The sequence below is a fragment of the Macaca thibetana genome, chromosome 17, assembly GCF_024542745.1.
Source record: "Macaca thibetana thibetana isolate TM-01 chromosome 17, ASM2454274v1, whole genome shotgun sequence".
Taxonomy (NCBI): domain Eukaryota; kingdom Metazoa; phylum Chordata; class Mammalia; order Primates; family Cercopithecidae; genus Macaca; species Macaca thibetana.
This window is the reverse complement of record NC_065594.1, coordinates 46,190,997-46,204,114: the sequence shown is the minus strand read 5'-3', so window position 1 is coordinate 46,204,114 and position 13,118 is coordinate 46,190,997. Positions and strand designations below refer to the sequence as shown.

The following is a 13,118-nucleotide window of genomic DNA, read 5'->3' as shown; positions in this document are numbered from 1 at the left end:
GTGTTCTCTGACTTCCAGAATTTTAAACTGCTTCTTTTTGTCAAAAGAAGGAGAGAGTTCTTTCTTAGGTATGCCTCCTCCCAATCCCCAGCATGTCCCCATTTTTGGAAATCTCTTCTCATTGGCAAATACAAGGCAGGCAAAGTTACATTTTATCTTCTCTCTACCAACAATTTTCTCTACTCAAGGAACTCTTTCAGGAGGATCTAAGTAAACTCCCTGCCACCTCTGGCTTTTGCTATTTCATGTCCTATACCTTGGTCACATAAAGAAAACATAAGTGCATCTTTTGATTTCACACATAGAGGAGAACAGGACATACCCAAAGAAGCAACCTCTTATTATTACACTGAATTTGGGAGAACGAGAACTATCCTCTTTCAATTTCAAGGTTTTGACCAGTGTAAGCACCACTGAATCTAAGTGGTTTCATTGAATCAACCTTCTCTAGACTTCTGTGAAGAGGTTTGTGTAGGTGGAATTCACACAGCTCTTTCAAAACTGTTTTCCTAGTCTCTGACTTTGCCCTATCCAACTTTAAAACATCTCTTGTTGGAGTAAAGCTAAGAGTTTCACAGCTGGTTCCTGACCACGTTTTCTCTAAGTGTGTGTGAGTGGTTGACTCCTCTTGTCTATGGACCTCAGACAAAACCAAACAAGAAAGAGTCCCATTTCAAAAACAGTTGCACAAATTGTTTTAGGACATGTCTATAGAGTTTACCAAAGTTAATTTACAAAGATATCTTCAAAGTATTTGCAGCATGTGCAATTCAAGGTAGAATATTTATAATGAATAAGATTAAGACAATATTTCATGATTTTTTTAGCTAGAATAATGAAATATTTTAGATGCATATGCAAGAATATCTGGGTACAGTAAATTTAATCAATGGGTTGCAGAAACCAATGAACATCTGGGTAATTTTCTAGTTAACTAATTGAATTAGAGATTTAAAAATTTATTTCAACTAGAAAGCAAAGGCAGCTTTTCAAATTTAATAGCTATAGGGATAAAATGAGAGTTATATATTTTATTTGCCATAGAATTTTTTTGTCTGTCAGCCAGGGCGAACAGAGAAGTATCTGAGTAAAGAAAAAAAATTGCAAAATTATGTTATCTATACCTTCACTATCATAGCAGCAATATATATGCACAAAAATGAAAACTGTGTTGACTCATAAGAAATAGTGCCTTACTGAAAATATATTTGGAGAAAAGTAAAATTTAGGCTTATGTGCAAAGGCTCACTTAAATATGTATTATAGCCTGGCATGGCAGCACGTGCTTTTAGTCCCAGATGCTAGGGAGGCTAAGCCAAGAGGTTCACTTGAGGCCAGGACTCTGGGGCAGCAGTGAGCTATAATCACACAACTGCACTCCAGCCTGGGAAACAGAGCAAGACCACCTTTTCCTCAAGTGTGGGAGTGTCTCAAAACATAGGTATTATAATAAAAAATTTGGTTTATGTTTTATAGCTTAGTTTTCAGAAATAGTAAATTCTAAATTAAAGGCAAATGTATGAAGTTATTATGATAAATATATTGCTAAAAAGAATCATGTGGTAATATTTCATTTTATTTTTTGTTTGTTTGTTTGTTTGTCAAGAGATTCAGGGATACTTTGAATACTTTAATCAGAGTCTAACACAGTCTAAGAGTCTGAAGTCTCTAAGAGAAATATATTTTCAAGAAAGAAAAAAAAACATGAATGAGAAAAAAGTAGCAGGTTTTTGATGGTTGGTAAGTTCATCTAGACCAAATATCTAGACCAAATGGACAGACAAGTTTTGTTTTGTATTTGTCTTTGATTTTTAGGCTAGAAATGATTTTTACCAATATAGCTCTGCTTTCTCCTAAGCTCACACTTAAGAGAGCCCATGTTTGAGTTTTCCAATCATAGAAAAGGGAAAAGAAAAAAAAATATTTTTCCTAGCTTTTAAAGTATGTTTAAACTAAGCTCCCTAGGCCAAAATATTATCCAATACATATAACAATTTACCCAATGATTTTGACCTAGGCAGTGGCAATGGGCCAGGTGCCAGATGGAAAAAGATAGCCGAGGTCCGAAACCAGGAAAAAAAAGCAAACAAACAAAAACCTTTAAAACTAGCTTCAAGAAATCTCTAGACATTTTATCAACCTAGTCACATGGAAAAAGAGACCCAATGGACAGCACAACCTTGGGCAGTCCAACATTCACCCAACACAGTGACATCACTCACAAGCATAATGATCAATAAAATGTCTTTAAACAGGAAAGAACAGGGCTCTTAGGTTGTAACAGTGCCTTGTTCATCACTGGGAAGGGGAGAAAAGAGAAAGTGGAGAAGCGAGAGACCCTGAGAGCCCCTAGAGGCTAGCAGTTCTCTTGACATTTAATGGGACATAAAATTTAAACCTCCTTTGTAAATGTCTAGAGCAGAATTAATTAGAATGGCCTAGAAATATTAAGATAGTCAAACTGAATGTTCATTCATATTAGGATAGAATTATTACATATTATCTTTAAATTTTGCAGTCACATTTTTGGTAATTAGCTATGAGAAATTTGTGAAGTGAGGTACAGTGATATTGATGCAGTAATCATCTCTAGCAATAATCTTGCTATTTAGTTCTCTATTGTCCCCTTTGAATTCAGTGGAATTTTTTGACTGGGCTTTGATAGTTCCTGAAGAGTTGTGATTTTATAGCACGTAAAATAGGTTTCTATTGGATGTCAGTATTATCTGTAGAAGTACTAAGTAATTTTGATTATACTTATCTATATTTCTATTTTTTCAAATATGGTTCATATAAAGAAAGTCATTGAGAGCTAGTACTAATTTCTATAGTAACTATTTCCAGTAGGTATTTTTTTCAAAGAAATTAATACAAATGGTAATAACATGTGGAGACATTTTTGTAAACTTCAAGCTTCAATATAGGTTATTGCTTCTAAACACACACACACACACACACACACACACACACAGTGGCATTTGATCTAATAATACTGATCTACAATATTCTTCTTTATTCCCAATTTTATGCATTTGGATTATTAGCATTATCGATTTTATATTATATCTAACTCAATTAAAACAATAAGTAAATGATGAAAGTCTTTACCTGCATTGCCAAAAACAAATTGTTTGCAAATTAAGCAATAATTGATAGGTTTTGTAAGAATGATGTTGATGTAAATCTAAAGCAGTCTCTACTACATAAAGTATGACTCATATGTCACTAATTTTTGTGTGCTGGAAATAGAGTTTTCATTTTTTTCCTTCCATTTTTTAAAAATATCGAATCCCCATTGCATTGGTATGACAGAAACTTCAGTTCTTTTTTATCTCAATTCCAGGGGATCGTCATCATCAAAAGGAAGTGCAATATTCTCAACCTTGGGTCATTGATCCGCTTTTATGTCCATTGCCTCATCTGCCCAGAGGGATCTCAAATGAGACTGCCTTCATTCCAGTCCTCCTGGACTCTGGGAAATTGCTGATACCTCATGCCATAGGGATAGTAAATAGGTTTTCAGTGAGTTTATCTTTGGACTCCCATGTCTAGATGGACAGCATGTATCACTACTCTTGGGGATCTTCCTGACTCCCTGGACTCTACGATGTAATCTAGCCTCAAGGACTTTCTAATCTTTATCCTCTAGGTTTCTCTGAGTTCTGCTCAACAAACATGATACAGAATCTGTCCTCTTTATATTCCCTCCCCTTTCACTTCTCTTTCTTCTTCCCAATCGGGTTGAGTGAATGTATTTAACATCTAGGATCAGAGACTCCCACTGATTTTCTTGATATTTTTTCATCAAAAGCACAACTCTTCTATTTTCTTTTTGCCTCAGCAACAAGAAAAAAAAAAAATCTCATGATAGGTTTACAGCTTTGCAAATTAACTGCTTTCCTACTGTTCTCCATCCTGTCTCATCCTCATCTAATCAATGATTATAAAGTCAACATCTAGGCCAGGTGCCATGGCTCACATCTTTAATCCCAGCACTTTGGGAGACTGAGGAGGGCAGATCATTTGAGGTCAGAAGTTCGAGACCAGCCTGGCCAACATGGTGAAACCCCGTTTCTACTAAAAATACAAAAAAAATGAGCCAGGTGTGGTGACACGTGCCTGTAATCCCAGCTACTCAGGAGGCTGAAGCCACAGAATCACTTGAACCCAGGAGGCAGAAATTGCAGTGAGCCGAGATGACAGACACCACAACACTACAGAGTGGGTGACAGAGTGAGACCCTGTCTCAAAAAAAAAAAAAGAGCCAATATATGTTGGCCAAAAGTGGAGTAGGCAAAGGAATACATATATGTACGTATGAAAAAAATAAACTCAACATATATTAACATTTCAAAATTATTATCAAAAATAATTGTGTAAAATTATATTTGTTTATTGATAAAATGATTATATCAGCATTCAGTTTAAATGTACAGTGGATAGATATGAAAATGATATACAAAAGGGATTATTTCTCTTTTGCCAAGTGGCTTTAAAGAACATATGTGAAGAACTTCCCTCCATTAATTATTGAGTAGCCTGAAATACAGTTCTTACAGGAAATGCAATATACATACTTGATTTGAATATCAATTTACAGAATGAGCTGGTGTCCTAAAAAACTCTAATGGCGACCTAAAATTTTGTTGGTTTCTTCCTTTCTTCAATATGATAAAAAGACACTAAAATTTTGAGATAATTGTAGACGTAAGAGTGTGGGCTGGCTTTTAAATGATATTTTAAAATTATTTGCTAGAAGTAATAATAGAATTGTGTTTTGTTAGGAGAAATTTATCATTGATAGTGATCGATTATGAAGAGTGTAAAAGAAACAATATAATGTTTGGGAATTTGCCTTAATATTACTCTATCAAAATAATAACAATAATAATAATGGTGGGAATACATTAAACAATAAAATATTAGTATCTGTTGAGATTGGGTGATGGCTATATGGGTAGTTATTACATTAGGCTCACTATTTTTTCACATGTTGTAAATTTTCCAAAATACAAGTGGCAGACTGGTATAAAGCTCAGAATCAATATGTAAGATACTTGTGCTCACATTTTATTTCCTCTTTCTTTCTCTATTGTTTTGATTCAAAAATAAGGTTTACTGTACAGTGTACACAAGTATGGGTGGATATTTTTGTATATAGCAAGCATATTTCATACATTTAAGTATGTTTCTAATGACGTTGCAATTAAGCAGAGATTTTCAGTAATTACTTGTGTATTTGTAAGACTAGAACATAAACTGGTAACTGCTCCCATTAAAGACCTTTTAAGTAAAATAAAGTCTTTCAAAACTTCCCTCTGGAACTTAGCAATAAAACTGTTAACCACAAATGTCTGTCTGTAGGGTGCCCAAGAGAAGTTGAAGGTAGGGCCTAACTTGTATCCTTCTGGTAACCAAATAGATAGGGTCTCTGGGTTCTAGGAATATCCAAGTCCTACAGCGCACTTAATCAACTGCCCTACAAATGATGCACACATGTGCAGTATTTATTGCACTGAATTTTGTTACCTTTTACTGTAGGTAAAGATTTATTCCATTCCCAAGTAGCAGTAAATCATATTTACTTAAGAAGTTAACTCATTGACATGATCATAAACTATGTAAAATTCAATGAAACCATTAATTCTAAGAAAATGGTAAAATGATTTTCAATTGAGGATTCTTATTTTTTAAACAAATATAACTAGGATGATGAAAGAATTTCACTAATTCAAGAGCAGACAAAAACAATTATGTGTTCAGATCAGGAACAGTTTATTACCACTAATTCAAAATTAAGTCTTAATCTTGTCCCATTGAGAATCATGAATAGAGTTATTTCTGTATCCGATATTTCTTTAAATGTTATTTTAAAGGATTTTCTGCTGTTTAATCATGTACAAAATTACAAGTTAGATTTCCTTTGAAAAGCCTGCCTGTCATGTGCCTCTGACTTTATCTAGACTATGTTATGAATCGGTTGATGAATTTCTCAGAGTATAGTTTTAATACCTGACATTTATGGTTAATATTTAATAAGTCCTATTTATGACCCAGGAATTCTAGTAAATATTTTGATACATTGTATATGATCCCACACTATTACTGTAAATTAGATAGTATTATAAGTAAACTTAAATTCAGAAATTTTAAGTTAATTGTCTAAAACTGCTGAGTGTGACCTGGGTGCAGTGGCTCATGCCTATAATTCTAGCAATTTGGGACGCTCAGGCAGGAGAATAACTTGAAGCCAGGAGTTGGAGACCAGCCTGAAGAACATAACAAGACCGTGTCTTTACAGAAAATTTTAAAAATTAGTCAAGTGAAGTGGTGTGTGCCTGTAGTCCTAGCTACTAAGGAGGCTGAGGTGGGAGGATTGCCTGAGCCTTGGAGTTTGAGCTTGCAGTAATCTATGATCATGCCCAGGCACTCCAGCCCTGGTGACATGATAAGATTCTGTCTCTTAAAAAAGAAAAAGGCGGGGGGGGAAGCCTGCTTGCCAGTAGGTGAGCCCCAGAATATGAACTCAGGAGTGTCTGACTCCACAGCTTTTGCTATTCAGAGAGACGTCCTTCAGTGAATACATGGTTTAACACAGTACATGACTCAACGCAATCACTACTGGGGATGCATTTTTTAATTATAGGACAGTAATCTTATTTTTAAGAAGAAGTTTGAGAAATTAAATGTTAACACAATGCGTTGGTCAAATAGTCTGCTGATAGGATAAATAACTTGTGAGAGAACTACTTCTGCAGTTTTTAGTGTTTTTGTTTTGTTTTGTTTTTTGTTTGTTTTTGATATTAGATCAATAAAAATTTAGATCTTAGGACCCTACAGCTCATCTGGTATAACAGTGTTTTATACAGAGGCATAAAAAGAAAAGTGCTTTGCCTGAAGTCACATAGTTTATGAGTCTACAATAAAACTCATAGACGCCGACTCCTCTATAAGTGCTCTTTTCACTGGAACAATACTTTCTTATTATGAACCTTATACCTTTACCTCAAAGAAAATAGGTACAATTATTTGATTAGCAATTGTCTCCTCATTAAGCTCTAAGGACTATTTCCTCACTTTTCTATTCTCCATGCCTGTCAGCTGGGGATTGCCTTCAGATCTTAGAGGCCACACTCAGCTGCTAGCCATGTAGACCTGTTAACATTACTACTTAGTTCTTCAAGGCCAGCTAGACAGACAAGGTCTCTATAGTATGTCTGTATCAAGATAGAGTCTTATATAACTTAACATAGCCATCAGAGTGATTTCCCATCATCTTTGCTTTATTTTGCTGATTAGAAGCAAGCCTCAGGTCTCGTCTACACTCAAGGTGACAAATGGTCATAAACATCAGGAGATGGGCATCATGAGGGATCACCCTAGAGTTTGTTTGCCACAGTCTATATTAAACTTTTAGAAACTTGTATTAAACTTATATAAATATTACCTTGACATACCTTAGTATACATTATTCATTTGAGCTTTACATGATTCACCAATTTTTAAATTCACTTATCTATTCATTCTGCAAACATTCATGTTAAGTCAATTACGTACTAGGTACTATGTTAGGTTTGGGTGAAAGACATTAAAAACAAGACTTAGTAAGCTTAAACAACTTCTAATTTAGTGCAAGAGTTCGTAGCCTGTGTTACTTGGTCCAAGAGGACCACAGGTAGATTTTTAGGAATATGTGAGGTTCCTGAAATTGTTTTGCAATTTTGTTCTATGAACTATGAAGCTGTGATGCTATGAAGATGTTATAAACCATAAAAAAGACAAATAAAGGAACACTGATTTTTGTTGGAGAGAAAGTACTAGATACCAATAAAATTAGTGTGTTAGAATAAATACTAGTAAATATACAAAAAAGTGGGTTTTAGCAGAGAATAAGCCTTGGATAAAGAATCAATAAAGAATCTGTAGATAAAGTGATGCTTTAAACAAGTGACATGGGATGAATAGATCTTACTGAAGTAAAGTCTGTATGTGTATGTGTGTGTGCGTTTGTATGCAGTGTAGCCTTCTTTGGCCTATAAAAGGTCATGGCCAGTAGGGCATAGAAGTTAAAATCTCAGTTTGTTTAAAGCATATCCATGTAAAATTAGTGTCAACATGGTCTTTAAGTCTCAGATACTTAACCACCAGAATGAGCCTGGTATTATCTGAGAATATTCTTATAAAAATTAAAAGGCCTGAAACACAGTAGATGCTCAATAAGTGATTAACTGTTCAAGTAAGTGACAGTAAACAAATTGTCACTTACTTGAACAGAATAAATGGATTGAGACATAGGTTGGGACCAGATTTTGAATTTTGGAAAGTCTAGGATAGATTTCATTTGGATATAGGAGATAAAAGGAAAAATTGAGAATATTTCTTTGATTTGCAAGATTTATTGGAAAATTGCATAATTAAAAAAGAGAATATAAAATAAAATCAGATTAGGAATTAACTCTTTTAATTTTAAAGTCTAAGCTGCTGTGCAAGATTATTTGGAACTAGAAATGTGATTGAAAATTGGAAATTGAAAACTTACAACACAGAAAGTGAATAAAATTCTAAGTATGATAATTAGAGGAGACAGAAGAAGTTTAAGACAGAAATCACTGCAACCTTATATTTAGGCCAGGCAGAGGTGGGGGCAGGATGGGAGCAAAGATCAAAAAATTAAGAATGTACAGCCAGAAAATTATTTGAAAGCTTCAGGGATATTTGAGCTCTACACATAGCTAATGGTGGATATTTGGAAGTAATGTAGAATTGCGATTAAGAACACAGATGGTGGGGTCAGACTAACCTAGATCCTAACTCGGAGCCACAGGGTTGCTGGCATATAATGCAAGCTTAACTTAGAAAATTACTACATTTAATTATCATTATTCTTATCAATAGATACTGAAAAGGTATAGAAGCAGCAAAACATGTATCTTAGTTATTTAGCAAAGTTTCAAGCTTAAAAAATTACCATGGTGAATTCTGAACTGTAAAATCACTGTTACACACTTAACAAATAAATAAAATTCTAGAAAATCGTTAGTTTCAAATTCTAAAAGTTTTATTTTAAAAATTATTTTTGGGTAACTTTTTATTTGTATTTACCATGCCTGATGGAGACTCCAAAACACTCATTTTCTAAAGACTAATAAAATCCATAGTAAAACATTTTTTTTCTACAGTGTGTTCATTGTTTTTCTTAAAGGCAGTTATTCTCACTTTATGATTTTGAAGAATTTCTTAAATATTAACTTTTCACAGTACACTTTAATGTTTTACTACCGTTTTATTTTAAAAGGGGGTACCACAGGATAATTTTCTATAATATTACTTAATGTAGTTAAGCTATTGATATAAAATAAGCAAGGACACAGTTTTGTCTGCTAGAAGTTGTCAATCTCAAATATGACTTTATTTCTTACAAAAGAATTATCTTTGAATACTGTTTACTATAAAAATTTTAAAGCTAGTAGTATTTTATCATGTTTAAGCTTCTTTAAGAGGTCGTAAATATAGTATGTTTAGTATGGTGGAAAAGTCTATAGTAACAATATGCCTCCTAGTGTAAAGTAAGGGTAATGTCAACTTTCCCTGGTGTACTGCATGGAATCTCATTTCCATAGCTGCTGTCATGTGATCCATTCTTCTAAGAAATAACAAAGAGAAATGGCATTTACTTAACCCTGGATATGTAATCTTCCCGATGGGAGAAAATTATTATTTGTCAATCCGTGTTTATAGTAATTTGAGAGTGGTAAAAATGAGAGATAAATAGATATGCAAATCAGTATCTATATCTAAAAATAAAGAAACTTGCTGATATCAGTAACTCTTAGAAGTATAAAATTAACTTTTTAAATACCTCAAAATAAAGTTATATTACGGAAAATAACATTACTAATTATAAATAATATATTCTCATAATATCAAATTAATATATTTATCTTTAGATACATATAAACATACATATGCACCTTAATAGAGACATACAATTATCTAGAGTTACAAAACAATTTGAAATTTTTAAAGAAACCATAGTAATTTGTCCAAACTCCCCCAAATTTACCTTAATGCTATTTTAACATGTATTTCTGCCAGTGATTGAGAATTACGCAGATTAGTGTGGCTGACAAATACATGAGTGCCTGGATTTTAATAATACTAAAGGACAGTTTCCAGATGAAATACAGAATGTCCATTTATTGCAGGACTTTTCCTTAGTTCAGCTAAAGGTGAGGTTCTTTGTCTCATGGCCACAAAAATTCAGGCTCACAGACAATCTGAATGGTGAGTCAGACAGGGTTTTATTGGGTGAAAAGGAAAATAAAGGGGGGAAACAGGGACTCTCACTAGGCCAGAGTCCCTTGCTGGAGTGTTTCCCACCCATCTGTTCCAATCCCAGGTTCCACCCAGGAAGAGGAGGGTCCAGGCTCTTCTCCACTGCAAACATCATGAACTTCCTGAGGCTCCCCCTCAGCGCGCAGGTTGGCTGGAGGTTCTGCACGGACCCCCTCTCACCTGGCTGTCTCCTTCCCCCATATAAAGTGGTACATCTAACTGCAATTAAAGGACGAAGACCTGCTTCCTGCTGACAGGGGCCTCTGTGTTGTCAGAGCTCCCTCAGCGACCTAAGGATTCCCAGTAGATGAGGCCATCATCAGAGGCTCTGATTGCATCACTGTTTGGAGTTTGATGGCCTGAAGGCAAGAGCAGACAAAACAGGTTATTATAAAACAAGTATCAAAATAAAGCAAGGGGAGCAGAAAGCACAGCTCAAAACTTCCTAGGCCTTTTACCAGTTTGCACAGGGAGAGGGAGACCAAAAGCCTGACAGTTTAAAAAAAACTTTACCCTTTTGCTGGCATGTTGGGCTTCTGGATTCCCTTCCCCTGAACCCAATCCTAAGTCAACCAGTTTAAAGTTTGGGAAATTAACTCTTTCCAGTTCAGAGGATGCATCTGAGGGGAGTGTCCTGTAATACAGAGACACAATTACCTATCAGTGAAGAGAGAACTGAGGAGAAGAAAGGAAAAAGTTAGCCTTTTTTAAAGAAGTCCCAAGGGGTTAGGATGCATTCGAAAGGGGTACGGACTGAAGATGAATGACAACCCATCTAGAAGGAGGGGAGCAGGCATCCGTGGTTCTCTTCTCTTCCTAGCAGATACCGGGGTATGTGAGGGAGACAGGGAAGAGTGCCCTCTTTCCATCTTCCATCCTTGCATCCCCAAGTTCTGGCGAACTTGGCAGGTGCCACCATGAGTACAAAAGTGGCTTGCACCCATGAAGCAGGGGGCACCTAGAGAAAAGGAATGGAATTATCTGCTCTGACCTATATCTCCTTCCCACCCACTTTCAGTAGCCTTGGAGTTCCCTAGACCTCATTTATGCCATGGATATTAACGTGGCCTTTATCCATGAAACAGGAAGGTTGGGCTTGGCTTAATCAGCAGGAATCAGTCACACTCACCTGTGCTGTGCCTTTTAAGCTCTGCTGCCATCTGACTCTGGATTCCTTAGATCCAGTTTTCCCTCCTAGGGCTTTGACCTGAAGCTTGGAATTGAGTCTGGGACAAAAAATGTGTCTTGGGGGATTATACGGACTCCTTATCATAAGCGGAATGCTAAGGTGAAACTGCCGAACTCAGTCCTCCTCAAACAAGGGAGAGGAAAGGATGACTTGTGACATTCAGATAATTAGTGGCTATAGTTATGCTTGGTAAGATTTTGGGGCATGGTGCTTGGCTTTGGTTAGCTCCCTTGGTCCTACTTTCCCAGAAAGGAAACCTCCAAGTGATAGGCATCCTATTAATTCCCATCACCTGGCAGGATTTGCAGGATAATTGCTCAGAACTAGAATATTAATCCAGATTTTTACATTACCCATCCCTCTTGTTCTTTCTGAGCTGAAGCCAGAGATTGCTGGTAGGTTCACAGGAAAAAACAGGGCTAGTCTAAAATGTAGGCAAAAATTAAAAAAAAAAAAAAAACTAATGAGTTTAGAATTTAATGACAAAATATTTGATAAGTTTTGAAACATGATTTATCTCTCTCCAGTCCTGTTTGTTAAAAACAACAACAAAAACAAACAGACAGACAAAAAACTTCTGATAGGAATGAGTGATTTGCAAAATAGATGTTACACTTATACTTGACCTGATTATTTGCATAAAGTGCAGTGGAATAATTATTTTTCTACATAGGCCTTTTGGATTGGCTTTGATCAAGTCTGTTCCACAAGAATCTCAGATAAGACCATTTAAAGCAGAGCCCAAGCACAGGTTTATATCCTCAAACACCTGTGAGTTGGATGTTCCTCTCCTCTTAAGATCGCAAGATAAATTTGGAGCTCCTAGACTGTTAGAAAGTGACATCCTTTACTGACCACAGGTCAGGAACCCAGTACAGCGACTGCATAGACAAGGGTATGAGACTTGTTTCCCCATTGGACTTCTATCGACTCTGTAAGTCAAGCTTGAATCCTTAAAGGGCAGCATAGACTTCCAGTCAAAGTCTTGGTAAAATTACTGGTATTTCCAATTGTGTCCTGTTGCAAAAGAAAAATGGAACCTTATTGCACTGATGCCAACAACTATATTGCCATAAGAATACTCACAGATAGTTTCCAAGTTTTAGAGGAACCAGGCAGGGAGAAACAAACATGCTTCAAATTTTGTTGGTAGGAATACACCTTATTTAATTATTAAAGTTCAAAATTAGTTCAAAGTAAGTTTCAAAATTAGTTTAAAATAAGTTTCCTTGACTCTGAACAAGAAGGATCAGCAATATTCCAACCAAAGTCAACAAGGATCAGCAATATTCCAACCAAAAGTCAAAAAAGTTGCTTCAGCTTTCTGATTTGAGTCATTTAGTTAACGCTGGTGTTGTTTGATACTTGTGAACATTTCAGCTCTTCTTGATTTTTGTACGTTTTCCTTTACACCAATGTCACAATCTCCAAAGTTATCAGAAGCCTGTATTTGAGAGCACCTGCTAAAGTTTTATAGTTCATAATGAACCATCTTTGAAAAGGATTGAAACAAGATGACAATTGTCTCTGAATAGCAAAATGTCGAGGGTAGTTATAGTTAGAAACACATTTGACAAAGAAGTTTGGTTATCTT

The 13,118-nt window shown here is 35.4% G+C and overlaps 1 protein-coding gene across 6 annotated transcripts in view; it reads left to right on the top strand.

Annotated features, from left to right (window-relative positions):
• The window catches only part of PCDH9 (protocadherin 9), a 953,843-nt gene that overhangs the window by 601,143 nt on the left and 339,582 nt on the right, over window positions 1–13,118 (top strand). The window lies entirely within an intron of this gene.